This window comes from Tachyglossus aculeatus, chromosome 3 (genome assembly GCF_015852505.1).
Source record: "Tachyglossus aculeatus isolate mTacAcu1 chromosome 3, mTacAcu1.pri, whole genome shotgun sequence".
In the NCBI taxonomy this organism is placed as follows: domain Eukaryota; kingdom Metazoa; phylum Chordata; class Mammalia; order Monotremata; family Tachyglossidae; genus Tachyglossus; species Tachyglossus aculeatus.
In genome coordinates this window covers 66,193,329-66,208,886 of record NC_052068.1, presented here as the reverse complement: position 1 = coordinate 66,208,886, position 15,558 = coordinate 66,193,329, and the positions used below count along the sequence as shown (strand labels likewise).

Sequence of the window (15,558 nt, the reverse complement as noted above, 5' to 3'; positions counted from 1 at the left end):
CTGCATCAGCCTCCTCTCCGATCTCCCATCCTCGTGTCTCTCCCCACTTCAATCCATACTTCATGCCGCTGCCCGGATTGTCTTTGTCCAGAAACGCTCTGGGCATGTTACTCCCCTCCTCAAAAATCTCCAGTGGTTACCAATCAACCTATGCATCAGGCAAAAACTCCTCACCCTCAGCTTCAAGGCTGTCCATCACCTCGCCCCCTCCTACCTCACCTCCCTTCTCTCCTTCTACAGCCCAGCCCACACCCTCCGCTCCTCTGCCGCTAATCTCCTCACTGTGCCTCGTTCTCACCTGTCCTGCCGTCGAACCCCAGCCCACGTCATCCCTCTGGCCTGGAATGCCCTCCCTCCACACATCCGCCAAGCTAGCTCTCTTCCTCCCTTCAAGGCCCTGCTGAGAGCTCACCTCCTCCAGGAGGCCTTCCCAGATTGAGCCCCCTCCTTCCTCCTCCTTCCACCCCCTCCCCATCCCCTCTACCTCACCTCCTTCCCCTCCCCACAGCACCTATATATGTGTGTATATGTTTGTACGTATTTGTTACTCTATTTTATTTGTACATATTTATTCTATTTATTTTGTTAGTATGTTTTGTTTTGCTCTCTGTCTCCCCCTTCTAGACTGTGAGCCCACTGTTGGGTAGGGACCGTCTCCATATGTTGCCAACTTGTACTTCCCAAGTGCTTAGTACAGTGCTCTGCACGCAGTAAGCGCTCAATAAATATGATTGAATGAATGAATGAATGAAAGGACCTGGGTTCTAATCCTGACTCCGCCACTCATCTACAGGGTGACCTTGGGCAAGTCATTTAACTTTTCTGTGCCTCAGTTCCCTCATCAGTAAAATAGGGACTAAGACTGTGAACCCTGTGTGGGACATGGACTGTGTCCAACCTCATTACCTCATATCTACTATAGTGCTTAAAACAGCTCCTGGAACATATTAAGCATTTAACAAATACGATTAAAAAAAAATTCCTCCTTGACCCCTTCCAATCTGGCTTCTACTCCCTTCACACCATGGAAACTGTCTTCCTTAAGATCACTAATGACCTTCGTCTTGCCAAATCCAGTGGCCTCCACTCCATCCTCATCCTCCTCGACCTCTCCACTGCCTTTGACACTGTGAACCACCCCCTTCTCCTGGAAATACTATCTAACCTTGACTTCATTGACACTGACCTCTCCCGGTTCTCTTCCTATCTCTCTGGCCGCTCATTCTCAGTCTTGCACAGGCTCCCCGCCTCCTTCCACCCCTAACTCAGAGAGTCCTTCAAGGCTTAGTTCTGGGTTTCCTTCTATTCTTCTTCTACCCCCACTCACTTGGGAACTCACTCACTCCCATGGCTTCAACTACCACCTCTATTCAGATGATTCCCAAATCTACATTTCCAGCCCTGACCTAGCTCCTTCTCTGCAGTCTCGCATTTTCTCCTGCCCTCAGGACATCCCTACCTAGATGTCCCGCCGACACCTCAAACAGTAAAATGTCCAAAACAGAAATCCCAAGCCACCCAAGCCCTATATCCCCATCCTCTCCACTAAGCTCCCCATCTCACAAGCCCATAACCTTGGCATTGTCCTCAACTCATTGCATTCATTCAACTCACATATTCAATGCCACCAAATCCTGTCAGTTCTACTTGCAGAGCCTTGCTAAAATCTGCCCTGATCCAAGTGCTTATTATACCCCTCATTGACTATTGCATCAGCCTTCTCTCTGACCTCCCTGCATCTTGTCTCTCCTCACTCCAGTTCTTATTTCACTCTGCTGCCCAAATCATTTTTTCAAAAGGACCATTCAGTTCACACCTCCCCTCTCCTCAAAACCCTTTAAGGGCTGCCCATTCACCTCTGCATCAAATAGGAAATCCTTATCATCGCCTTTAAGGCACTCAATCAGCTCGATCCCTCCTAGCTTACATTTTCTGATTTCCTACTACATCCCAGTCCGCACACTTAGCTCCTGCATCGTGAATATACTTAATGTACTTCAATGTCTTCTATCTTGCCCAGGCCCCTTGCCCGTGTCCTCTCTCTGCCTTGGAATTCTCTCCCCCTTCATATTCAACAGACAAGCACTCTCCCCACCTTCAAGACTATAATAATCACATCTCTTCCAAGAGGCCTTCCCCAGTTTCCCCTACTCCCTCGCCCTTCTGTGTCACCCTTGCACTTGGATCTGTGCCCTTTCAGCACTTAGTAGTCACAATACCCTCAGTACACAGTACATAGGCACAAATCCGTACTTCATTTTAATGTCTGATTCTTCCCCATCTAGACTGTAAGCTTGTTGTGGGCAGGGAGTGTGTCTACCGACCAAGTCATATTGTACTCTCCCAAGCAACTAGTACAATGCTTTGCACACTGTAGGTGCTCAATAAATGGATCTCCTACTTACCAGTTCAGTTCTCTTTCAGATTTTACCAAGAGACAATCTGGACGATCCTTGGAAGGACAAAATCCCCTTAAATTAAATGTTTCAGGAGGCTCAGAACAATGAGCCCTCTTCTGAAATAGAACATGCCTCTAGAGACACTACCTCATCCTTGACCTAGAAACTGGCTACTCCAGGAATGGTGGATGTCCTGGGCATTTGGTCATTCGGGACATTGTCCTCTTAGAACTTCACAAGGAAAAAGACAATGATTTTACGGTTACCACTGCATGTTCTGTCAACATCCCCTGTCCCCAGTTGGCCACACCTCTGGGCTCCTTCCTCCATAGCTTCTGTTACAATGGGGCAGCTATCAAGGAGAAGATAATGATAATAATTGTGGTTTTGTTATGTGCTTACTATGTGACAGTAAGCCCTGGGGTAGATACAAAGTAATCAGGTCCCACATGGGGCTCACAGTCTAAGTAGGAGGGAGGGGAGGTATTGAATCCCCATTTTGCAGGTGAGAGAACTGAGGCAAAGAGAACTGAAGTGACTTGCCCAAGGTCACCCAGAAGGTATATGGCAGAGCCAGGATTAGAATCCAGGACCTCTGACTCCCAGGGCCGGGCTCTTTTCAGTGGGCCATGCTGCTTCCCAGAAGATAGGATGAGCGGCACATTCCTAAGCAATCCTGAAATTTTCCAGGAAGGGCACAGCATGGCTGTCAGTTGCCAACCCCCGTGGTCTGGAATGAACCACATGAGCAGTCTGGACGAGGCCCTGTGTCCAAGAAAGTCAACGAAACAACTCGTCACATGAGATTCAGCCAACCTCCTTCCCTGACAAATCCCCCCTTCCCTGATCATACCACCCCATCAGCCATCCTTAGCACTTGCACCTGTTTTCTTAGTCTGTTCTCTTGTTCATTTATCCTTTCAATTACTGAATACTTTTATGGTTACCACTTGTATTTGTTTTTACTCTTTTTCCCATTAGATGCCTGCCTCCTCCATTAGATTGTCAATCTCTCCAGAGCAGAAACCATAGCTTTTTATTTCTGTTGCATATTCCTAGATGTCTAGTATAATATAATGCTCTACTCGTAGCATGAACTCAGTTAATGCACTGTTCTCAGTAGGGGTACGGTACAGTCCTCTGAAACAGCAGACACTCCATAAATACTGATGATGTGATGATGATGATGGTGATGGTGGTGATAATGATGATGGAGGAGTGTGCAACTTGAAAATTTCAGGTTTGAAAATACTAACAACCAAATTCCGACTTGACATAGATTTCTGAAGCAGCAATTAGGAAGAATCCCTGGAATAAATGTTTTAGAACTGTATTTCCCTTCCACTAATGATAGATAACTGTGATCCTATCACTTTAGATTTTCATATTTCCAAAGCATTTGTTAACCCACAACCTAGTTTCATGAGATGAGTTGAGATTTTCATCCACTTTCATCCAATTATCAGTTCTTCCTCTTACATAGATTGTGAGCCCCAGGTGGGACAGGGACTGTGTCTGACCAGATTATCTCGTACCTTACCCAACAGTGCTTAATAAATCCCACTTTCTACAGAATAGGAAACTGGGTTTTTATAGGGACGAAGAGCTTTCCATCATCTATCATCTTCAATAGTATTCGTTGAGCGGCTATGGTGGGCAGAGCCCTGTACTAATAGCTTGGGAGAGCACAATACAGTTTGATAGACATGATGGCTTATCTCCCAGAGTTTACTGTCTTTCTTAAACCATATGATGAAGATGAGGGAATTTCTGATCAAGGATGAGGAACAAGTCTCAGTCCTGAGACTTATTTTAATGTCTACCTCCCTTTGTAGGCTGCAAGCTCCTTGTGGGCATGAAATGTATCAATCAATCAATCAATCATATTAATTGAGCATTTACTATGTGCACAGCACTGTACTAAATGCTTGGGAAAAGTACAACAGAATTAGCAGACATATCGAGTTCAAAGTATAATAATAATAATAATAAAAGTATTTGTTAAGTGCTTACTGCATGCTAAGCACTGTTCTAAGCACTAGAGTAGATACAAGGTAATTAAATTGTCCCACGCGGGGCTCACATTGTCAATCCCCATTTTACAGATGAGGTAACTGAGGCACGGAGAAGCTAAGTGGCTTGCCCAAGGTCACACAGCAGACACAGCAGATTAGAACCCATGACCTCTGACTCCCAAGCCTGGGCTCTTGCCACTAGGCCATGCTGCTTCTCTAGGGAGAGAGACAGATATTAACATGAATAAATGAGTAATTTATAATATAGAATTTAAAGATATGTACATAAGTGCTGTGTGGCTGGGGCTGGGGCGAATATCAAATGTCCAAAGCTCACAGATTAAAGTTCATAGACAACAGAGGAGAGAGAGGGAGCCGGGGAAAAGACGGTTTAATAGAGGAAGGCCTCCTGGAGGAGATGTGGCCTTAATAAGAATGTGAGCAGAAGGACCTGGTTTCTAATCCCATCTCCTCCAGTTGCCAGTTGTGTGACCTTGGGCAAGTCACTTAGCTTCTCCGTGCCTGTTACCTCATCTGTAAAATGGGGATTGACTGTGAAGCCCATGTGGGACATGGACTGTGTCCAACTGACATGTATCTACCCCAGCGCTTGGTACAGTGCCTTGCACATATCGCTTAGCAAATAGCATTATCATCGTCATCATCATCATAATGCTTTGAAGGTAGAGAGAGTGGTAGTCCGGTGTATATGGATGGGGAGAGAGCTCCAGGCTAAGGGAAGGATGTGGAAAAGGGGTTGGAGGTGAGATAGATGAGATTGGGGCATAGTGAGTAAACTGACGCTAGAGTAGGAGTGGAATCTGTGGGCTGGGCTGTAGTAGGAGATTAGTGAGGTGAGGTAGGATGGGGCAAGCTGATTGACTGCCTTAAGGCCGATGATAAGGAGTTTCTATCCACCAACTCTGATGGGTTGTAATAATAATAATAATAATAATAATGGTATTTGTTAAGCACTTTCTATGTGCCAAGCACTGCTCTAAGCTCTGGGGTAGATACAAGGTAATGAAGTTGTCCCACGTGGGACTCACAGTCTTAATCCCCATTTTACGGAAGAGGTAACTGAGACGCAGAGAAGTTAAGCGGCTTGCCCAAGGTCACACAGCAGGCAAGTGGCAGAGCTGGGAATAGAACCCAGGTCCTCTGACTCCCAAGCCAGGCTCTTCCTAAGCAACTCGTTCAAGGTTTTGCACACAGTGAATACCATTGATTGATTCAGGACCAAGAGCTTGGGTGGAAAAAGTGATTATCGTGAGAGTGGTTGGCCCAGCGATGCTTACACTCCCTTGTCTCTGCCAGTCAGGTTCCGCAGGGGCACGGAAAGCGGTGAGCAAATAGGTAGGCAGAGGGGCGGCGCATTGCAAAGTAGACATGACGTGTTTTTATGTACAGAATCAAATTACAGCTGAAGTAACCATAGCATAACGTCAACACTCTACTGTAGCAGGCGGTTGCCTTGGTAGCGACTGCCATCTTTGACGCCTGCATTAATCAGCTATATTTCAGGATTCCTGCTGGACCTGTCCACCTTGCCCAGCACCTTAGGAGTTTCCTTGGTCAGAAAGTTCTGCCGCTTACGTCAAAGCTCCCAGAGGCCATTGCCCCACCGGCAGAGCTGGGGTGAGAACCTGTGTCTCCAAATCAACCAATCGGCGGTACTTACTGAGCCCCTGCTGTGTGCAGAGCACTGAACTAAGCACTTGGGAGAGTAACAATAATAATAATTATGGTATTTGTTAAGGGCTTACCATGTGCCAGGCACTGTTCTAAACTCTGGGGTGGATACAAGCAAATCGGGTTGGACACAGACCCTGTCCCTTGGGGGGCTCACAGTCTCAATCCCCATTTTACAGATTAGGGAACTGAGGCACAGAGAAGTGAAATAATAATAATAATAATAATAATGGCATTTATTAAGCACTTACTATGTGCAAAGCACTGTTCTAAGCACTGGGGAGGTTACAAGGTGATCAGGTTGTCCCATGAGGGGCTCACAGTCTTCATCCCTGTTTTACAGATGAGGGAACTGAGGCCTAGAGAAGTTAAGTGACTTGCCCAGAGTCACACAGCTGACAACTGGCGGAGCCGGAATTTGAACCCATGACCTCTGACTCCAAAGCCCGTGCTCTTTTCCACTGAGCCACGCTGCTTTGAAATGACTTGCTCAACATCACACAGAAATGACTTGCTCAACATCATCATCATCAATCGTATTTATTGAGTGCTTACTGTGTGCAGAGCACTGTACTAAGCACTTGGGAAGTACAGGTTGGCAACATATAGAGACAGTCCCTACCCAACAGTGGGCTCACAGTCTAAAAGGGGGAGACAGAGAACAAAACCAAACATACTAACAAAATAAAATAAATAGAATAGATATGTACAAGTAAAATAAATAAATAAATAAATAGAGTAATAAATATGTACAAACATATCACACAGAAAACAGAGTACATACAACCAAGTTGGTAACCACGGATATGAGAGAGGACTTGTATTAGAGATGTTTCCAAATCTGTGTGCTTTCCACTGGATCAAAAACAGTCTTGGATAAAGTTTTTCCGTGGCAGGATTCAAATGTAGTTTTAGATTTTCTGTGTTGGGCTCTTACCCTTTTATGCCCCAAGGTGGAATTTCGTTTTCCACCAACAGTCCTTTTGGGAGGGTGATGGTTACTCTGCAGCCTTAAGAGAGGTCACCAGGACTTGTCTCTCTACCCCATATTGACCTTTGAGCCTTTGGTTTATCTTGGTTACTATCTTGCTTTTCATGTGTAAGTGGGCTATCTAGCAGAGGGCACTGAGAAAAGACCCCTTAATAAGGTCACAGGAGGAGCAACAGGGCCTAGGGGATAAAGAAAGCACTGGTCTGGGAGCCAGAGGAACTGGCTGGGCCTCAGTTTCCTCATCTGTAATGGGATTCAATACCTGTTCTCCCTCCCCCATTGACTGCAGCCCCCCCCCCCCCCCCCCCATGTAGGACAGAGACTGTCTGACCTGATTATCTTGTATCTACTCCAGTGTGTAGCACTGTGCTTGGCACATAGTAAATGCCTCAAGAAGCAGCGTGGCCTTGTGGATTAAGCACTGGCCTGGGAGCCAGAGGACCTGAGTTCTAATCCTGGCTCTGACATCTGACTGCTGTGGGACCTTGGGCAAATCACTTCGCGGTGCGTCCGTTTCCTCAACTGCAAAATGGGGATTTCATAATTGTTCTCCCTCATACTTAGACTGTGAGTCCTATGTGGGACAGGAATTATATTCAGCCTGATAAACTTGTATCTCCCAGATCATTTAGGGCTTGACACAATAGTAAACACTTAACAAATACCATTTACATTGAGAGAAAAAAAGAGTGATGGTTCCTAAACTGACTTCCTGAAATGACTGAGAAGAACACAGGACAAAGAACATCAGAAATATTCATTCATTCTTCATTCAATCGCATTTATTGAGCACTTACTGTGTGCAGAGCACTGTACTAAGCGCTTGGGAAGTACAAGTTGGCAACATATAGAGACAGTCCCTATCAATCAATCAATCGTATTTATTGAGCACTTACTGTGTGCAGAGCACTGTACTAAGCACTTGGGAAGTACAAGTTGACAACATGTAGAGACGGTCCCTACCCAACAACGGGCTCACAGTCTAGAAGGGGGAGACAGACAACAAAACAAAACATGTGAACAGGTGTCAAGTCATCAGAATAAATAGAAGTAAAGCTAGATGCACATCATTAAGAAAAGAACAGTGCTTTGCACATAGTAAGCTCTTAATAAATGCCATCATTATTTATTTATTTATCATTAACAAAATAAAATAAATAGAATAGTAAATATATACAAGTAAAATAAATAGAGTAATAAATCCGTACAAACATATATACAGGTGCTGTGGGGAGGGGAAGGAGGTAGGGCGGGGGGGAGATGGGGAAGGGGAGAGGAAAGAGGGGGCTTAGTCTGGGAAGGCCTCCTGGAGGAGGTGAGCTCACAGTAGGGCTTTGAAAGGAGGAAGAGAGCTAGCTTGGCAGATGTGCGGAGGGAGGGCATTATATACCAGAAAAAGCCTTACAGAACTCTAATCTTCAACCTTCTGAAAAATCACAACCCCCCCCCCCGCCCGTTCATTAGCAGCAGTATTACACTGAAGTCATGTAATAGCAATGAAATAAATAATCATGATATTTAAGTGCTTCCTATGTGCTGATCACTGTGCTAAGCACTAAGGTAGATTTAAGACAATCAGATAGGACACGGGCCTTCTCCCACACAGGGCTCACAGTCTAAGAGGTGAGGAGAACAAGTATTTTATCCACATTTACCAAGTGAGGAAACCGAGGCCCAGCCAGTCGAGCGTAAGTGACTTGCTCAAGGTTTTAGAGCAGGCAAGTGGCAGAGCCAGGACTACAGCCCAGATCTCCTGGCTCCTCGGCCTGTTAACAGCCTAAAACAGTGTTCGGCACATAGTAAGCGCTTAACAAATACCATCATTACTATTATTCTTTCCTCTACTTCCTGCTGCCTCACTAAACTAAGGAAAATGCTTTAGTTCTTCCATTTAGGCAGGTCATCGTAGAAATGTTTCTAGAGGCAGCATGGCCTAGTGGATAGGGCATGGGCTTGGGAATCAGAAGGTTCTGGGTTCTAATCCCCGCTCCACCACTTGTCTGCTGTGTGACCTTTGGGGAAGTCATGTCACTTCTATGCCTCAGTCACTTCATCTAGAAAATGGGGATTAAGACTGCGAGTCCCATGTGGGACAAGGACTATATCCAACCTAATTAGCAGGTTGGCTAATCGCTGAGAAGCAGTGTGGCTCAGTGGAAAGAGTACAGGCTTTGGAGTCAGAGGTCATGGGTTCAAATCCCGGCTCCGCCAATTGTCAGCTGTGTGACTTTGGGCGAGTCACTTAATTTCTCTATGCCTCGGTTACCTCAACTGTAAAATGGGGATTAAGACTGTGAGTCCCCTGAGGGACAACCTGATCACCTCGTACCCTCTCCAGCGCTTAGAACAGTCATTTGCACATAGTAAGTGCTTAATAAATGCCATTATTATTATTGTTATTATTATTAGCTTGCATCTACCCTGTGCTTAATACAGTGTCTGGCAACAAATTTGATAAAAAAATTAAAACTGTTTCATTCACTAAATTAATCAATCACTCTATGGGTTTATCCTGTCGTTGGGTAGGGACTGTCTCTATATGTTGCCGACTTGTACTTCCCAAGCGCTTAGTACAGTGCTCTGCACAGTAAGCACTCAATAAATATGATTGATTGAGTGAATGAAAGAATATTGAGCAACGTTAAGCAACGCACTAATCTCCTGGAGAAGTACAACAGTAGAAAAGGCATTCTAGGTACTGTTTCTAACCTGATTATCTTGTTTCTACCCTGGCACTGAGCACAGTGCTTTGAACAAAGTAATACTTAAATAATGGTTTGGGTTTTTTTTAGTTCTCTACTCTCCAAGGGCTTAGAATTTAATTGGGGACATTAATAAAATAAAATGAATTAAAAAAATCAATGAGTTTAATTAATGTAAAATCTTTGTCATGCCCCATCTTTTACACTGAAAACCTTCTTTGCATGGGCAGGGTTTGACTTTTGGGTAGCACCTAGTGCATTGATGATCTTCAACAAATCATCATTTTCATCAGAAATCATGATTAAGGGCCCCACAAAGTGCTAAGCACAGATGTAAAGTGATTACCATCTTTCCTAGGGCATAAATAAACTGAAAGTAATTCCTCTGCTGTTCCTGTGTATTAAAGGCTTCCACCCCAGGCTGAGACAGGAGAGGTCTGACAGTCATCTAGGTATTTAGCAAAGACCTCTGCCTCGCTCAAAAAGGGGTAAATGTTTGTTGAATGAAAAGGGCTTAGTCCTATTGACCATCCAGATGACAATTAATGGAAGTAAAACTCTCCTTCCTTCCCTCACCATCCCCATTTATAAAGAGGCCCTTTGCTATTCCTCACCTCATCACTCCGTATTTATTGAGCAGCAAATATCCAGACTAATTAGGAAAAAAAAAATCCATTTCATTCCATTCTAGGATCTGGGCCATTTCCTCTGCCAGGAGCTGGGTGCTTTTAATAAATGCTTGCAAAGGAAATTGCAGGCTTCAGAGCTGTGTATGCTGGGCACTGCACAACGCCAACAACAAACAAAGCCTGGTCCCAAGAAATAGAGGGAGCACGGTTATGCATCTGACAGCCCTCAGAACTATTAATCAAACAACCAATTGCATTTACTGAGCACTGACTGTGCACAGAGCACTGTGCTAGGTGCTTGGAAGAGTACAATATCACAATATAACACAGTTGGTAGATATGTTCCCTGCTGAAAACAAGCTTACATGCTAGAGAAGCTTATATTCTAGAGAGAGCGATCAATTCTACCTTTTAAGTACTTACTGTGTTCCAAGAACTGTGCTGAGCGTTTGAAGAGGACTGCATTTTCCACTCCTTTTACAAGGATGATCTACAGTTTTTCTTTTTAGCCATCAGCCTCTCCCTCCTTCCCTCCCTGAAGGGGACCAGGAGTTTGGCATTTAATGGGATGCTCCTGAATCCAGGTTTCCTGCCTTGCCACTGAGAAGACAGCCAGTGAAGCAGGACTAAAGTTTTACCCTAAGTTCAGGTAGGGAGAGTGACCGGACAATGGAAACCTCTAAACTGTAAACTCGTTGTGGGCAGGGAATATGTCTGTTACATTGCTGCATTGAACTCTTCCAAACACTTAGTACAGTGCTCTGCAGTAAGCACTCAATAAATATGATTGACTGACCGATTGACAGTTGGACCCTGCCCACAGCAGCAGCAGGTCAATGGAAAAGAGAGATATTAAATGCTGCCCACTCTTCCCGGTTATCACTAGTTGTGGTTCTGGGTTTAGATGTGTTGATGAGAGACTGAATGTTTGGGTTTTTTAATGATATTTATGTGCTTACTATGTGCCAGGCACTGTACTAAGCGCTGGGGTAGATACAAGCTAATCAGGTTTGATACAGTCTATGTCCTACATGAGGCTCATAATCTTAATCCCCATTTTACAAACTCATGCCTAAAATGGCCTGTCACCCCAATCTCAACCCACTGCTTTTTGTCCATCCAGGCTAAATGGTGACAAAAACCTCTAATCCCAGCTCCACTCCTTGTCTGCTGTGTGACCTTGGGCAAATCACTGCATTCTCAGATTCCCTCATTTGTCAAAAGGGATATGACTGTGAGCTCCATGTGGGATCTGGACTCTGTCCAACCTGATTATTTTTAAATCTACTTCACTGCTTAGTGCAGTGCCTGGACACACAGTAAGTCCTAACAAATGCCATTTATTTATTATTACTTAGACTGTGAGCTCCCTGTGGGACAGCGATCATACTCAGCCTGATGAACTTGGATCTACCCCAGCGATTAGAACAGTGCTTGACACATGGTAAGCACTTAACAATCACATTTAAGAAAAGAGCACAGTAAAAGACACTGTCCTTACCTTCAAATAGGTTAAAATCTAATGAAGGAGTTCACAAGGACCACCAAGACGCCTCACTTAACATTAAACAGGATACTGAAATGAAATCGGTTCATGAGCATTGAAGCAGTGCTCACCTGGGAACACATTAGGTTGGCTATATATGCGAGAATGACAGAAACTAGAATAGCGTAGCAGCTGCTGTGTGGTCAGCTGAAACAAGGCAAGAAAAGGCAGGGGAGAATAGAGGAAGTGTTTTAAGGATCTAATGAGGTTCAGCTTCAGGCCATGTCGCAACTCAGTTGAGTGAATATTGGGAAAGACAACTGCGAAAGACCGATGAGTCTGGTGCGCTGCGTCAAGAAAGAAGTGACTCTTTCTGAAGGAAAGCTTTGAGAAGATCTTAAAATGGGCGAAACCAAAAATGACATCAGGATCTGTATGGCATAGTGGATAGAGCGGGGGCCTGGGAGACAGAAGGCAATGGGTTGTAATTCCAGTTTCACCACTTGTCTGCTGTGTGACCTTCGGTAAGTCATTTCCCTTCCCTGTGCCTCAGTTACCTCTTCTGTAAAATGGGGATTGAGAGTGTGAGTCCCATGAGGAACAGGAACTGTGTCCAACCCCATTTGCTTGTACCCACCCCAGTGCTTAGTACAGTGTCTGACACATAGTGCTTAACAAATACCGCAATTATTAGCATTATTATTATCACTTACCTTCTCTGTGCCTCAATTACCTCATCTGTAAAATAAGGATTAAATCCTCCTCCCTGTAACTTAGTCTCTGAGCCCTATGTAGGAGAGGGACTATGTCCCACCTGATAAACTTGAATCTACCCCAGTGCCTAGAACAGTGCTTGACACATAGTAAATGCTTAACAAGTATCATGAAAAATAAAACAAAGCAGCAACAACATAATCAGGACTGTTGGTCTGCATAAATCTTTCAGCCCCAACCCATTCAAAGGTATTCAATCAATCGCAAGTATTAACTAAGCACCTAGTGTGTGCAGACCACTGTAGTAATCACTTGGGAAGTGGGAGCCGTGAAGCAGTGTGGCTCAGTGGAAAGAGCACAGGCTTGGGAGTCAGAGGTCGCGGGTTCTAATCCCGGCTCCGCCACTTGTCATCTGTGTGACTTTGGGCAAGTCACTTCACTTCTCTGTACCTCTGTTGCCTCATCTGTAAAATGGGGATTAAGACTGTGAGCCCCCCCGTGGGACAACATGATTACCTTGTATCACCCCCAGCACTTAGAACAGTGAATGGCACATAGTAAAGAGCTTAACAAATGCCATTATTATTATTATTGGGAGAGTACCACAGAATTAAAAGACCTACCTGCAGCCCCCAAGAAGCTGACACCCCCACCCCACTCCAGGAGGGTTACAGACACAGAATAATTTACAGAAAGGAGGGAAAAAGAGAATGGAAAGTATATATGTGGATGCTTAAGTGCTTCAATCAATCATTCAGTGGTATTTATTGAGCACTTACTGTGTGCAGAGCACTGTAGTAAGGGCTTGGGAGAGTACAATAAAACAGAGTTGTTAGACACAATGATCTTATGGTCTAGAGGAAGAGCAGAGTATGTAGGTCGATATGTAGGTATGTATCCCCAGACTGAGCCCCCTCCTTCCTCTCCCCCTCCTCTCCCTCCCCACAGCACCTGTATATATGTATATATGTTTGTACATATTTATTATTCTATCTATTTATTTATTTATTTATTTTACTTGTACATATTTATTCTATTTATTTTATTTTGTTAATATGTTTTGTTTTGTTGTCTGTCTCCCCCTTCTAGACTGTGAGCCCGCTGTTGGGTAGGGACCGTCTCTGTGTGTTGCCACCTTGTCCTTCCCAAGTGCTTAGTACAGTGCTCTGCACACAGTAGGCGCTCAATAAATACGATTGAAAGAATGAATGAATGAATCTGAATTACCGTGAGGACGCAACTGCTGAAGTCGTACACGAGTGCTGAAGTGGCAGTTGGGTGGGTAGAGTTATAGTGTTTAAGTGCTTACTATGTGCCAAGCACTGTAGTAGACACAGGATAATCAGGTTGGACACGGTCTCTAACCCACATGGGGATCGTGTTCAAGGGAGAAGGGAAAATAGCTAGTTAATCTCTATTTTACAGATGAGGAAACAGACCCAGAGAAATTAAGGTCACACAGCAGGCAAGTGGCAGAACAGAGTTTAAAATCTAGGGTTTGGGTTTTTTTATGGTGTTCGTTAACCATTTACTATGTGTCAAACACTGTTCTAAACTCTGGGGTAGATACAAGTTAAATTAGACCCAATCTCTGGCCTGTATGGGATTCACAGTCTAAGCAGGAGGGAGAACAAGTATCTCCATTTACAATTGAGGAAACTGAGGCACAGAAAAGTGAAGTCATTCATTCATTCAATCATATTTATTGAGCGCTTACTGTGTGCAGAGCACTGTACTAAGTGCTTGGGAAGGACAAGTTGGCAACATATAGAGACGGTCCCTACGCAACAACGGGCGCACAGTTAGAAGGGGGAGACAGACAACAAAACAAAACATGTGGACCTTTGTCAAGTCGTCAGAGCAACTAGAATGAAAACTAAATGCACATCATTAACAAAATAAATAGAATAGTAAATATGTACAAGTAAAATAAATAGAGTAATAAATCTGTGCAAACATATATACAGGTGCTGTGGGGAGGGGAAGGAGGGAGGGTGTGGGGAATGGAGAGGAGGAGAGGAGAGGAGAGTCATTAGCCCAAGGTCATGCAGCAAGAAATTGGCAGAGCTGGAATTATCCACTATGCCTGATCTCTGGCTCGCTCTAAAATGCTCTTTCCACTAGCCCAACTTGCCTCTGTGCTGTGAACTGGGGATAAAAACAATGAACTGGAAATGCCTCCTGTGGGAAAGAGGATTTCAGTAGGACATTGAGGATGGGAGTTGCTGTGATCTGGGGCATTTGAAGGAAGAAGGAGGGATGAACAAAGGAGGAGGGAAGGAAGAATGAACAAAGAGTTCTGAAATGGGGTTTGGTGTGAGCAGTGTCCCCCTTCCGTAGATTCATCTTTAAATTCATCTTTAAAGGAAAATTATGATAATAATGTGAATTTGTGTGTTGATGCCTTTGGGACTATGTTTGTATTCTTTGCCCTACCCCTCTCAGGATTGCCTCTGGAGAGTTTCCAGGACTCTGTCAGTCTCAGCTACGGGAGGGAGAGTCAAGCAGAGGTTTACCTATTCCATTCCTAGATCAGACGGTGGCTAGTGAGTGGAAGGCAATCTGCTACAAGTCAAAACTCACTGGTGCTGGGCAGCAGAGGCATGGGAGAGAGTCGAGGGCTGAATCTCAAGTCTACTGCGCGGAAGTAAAACCACTTGCATATTTTTTTACCAAGAAAACTCTATGGATCCACTACCAGAACAATTGCAGTTGGAGGTGGGGCGTTCTGGGGAAGTTGTGTTCGTGGGGTCGCTATGGGTGGGAGTTGACTCGACAACATCAGACAAGACTTTGCCCTATATTTTCATCTCTGGCCGCTCACTTTCCCTCTTTCCCTGTCTCCTCTGCCTTTCCCTCTGCCCACTCTCAGCCCATTTCTTTGAGTTTGTGTCTCTCTGTCTCAACTGAATCTCTTTATCTGAATTTTT

The 15,558-nt window shown here is 44.5% G+C and overlaps 1 non-coding gene across 1 annotated transcript; it reads left to right on the top strand.

Moving 5' to 3' along the window:
• The first annotated feature begins 15,063 nt into the window (after positions 1-15,063).
• LOC119926015 lies at positions 15,064-15,201 on the top strand. Its single transcript, XR_005449934.1, has one exon. It is a non-coding gene; the product is annotated as a small nucleolar RNA SNORA7 (small nucleolar RNA).
• The last annotated feature ends 357 nt before the right edge of the window (positions 15,202-15,558 follow it).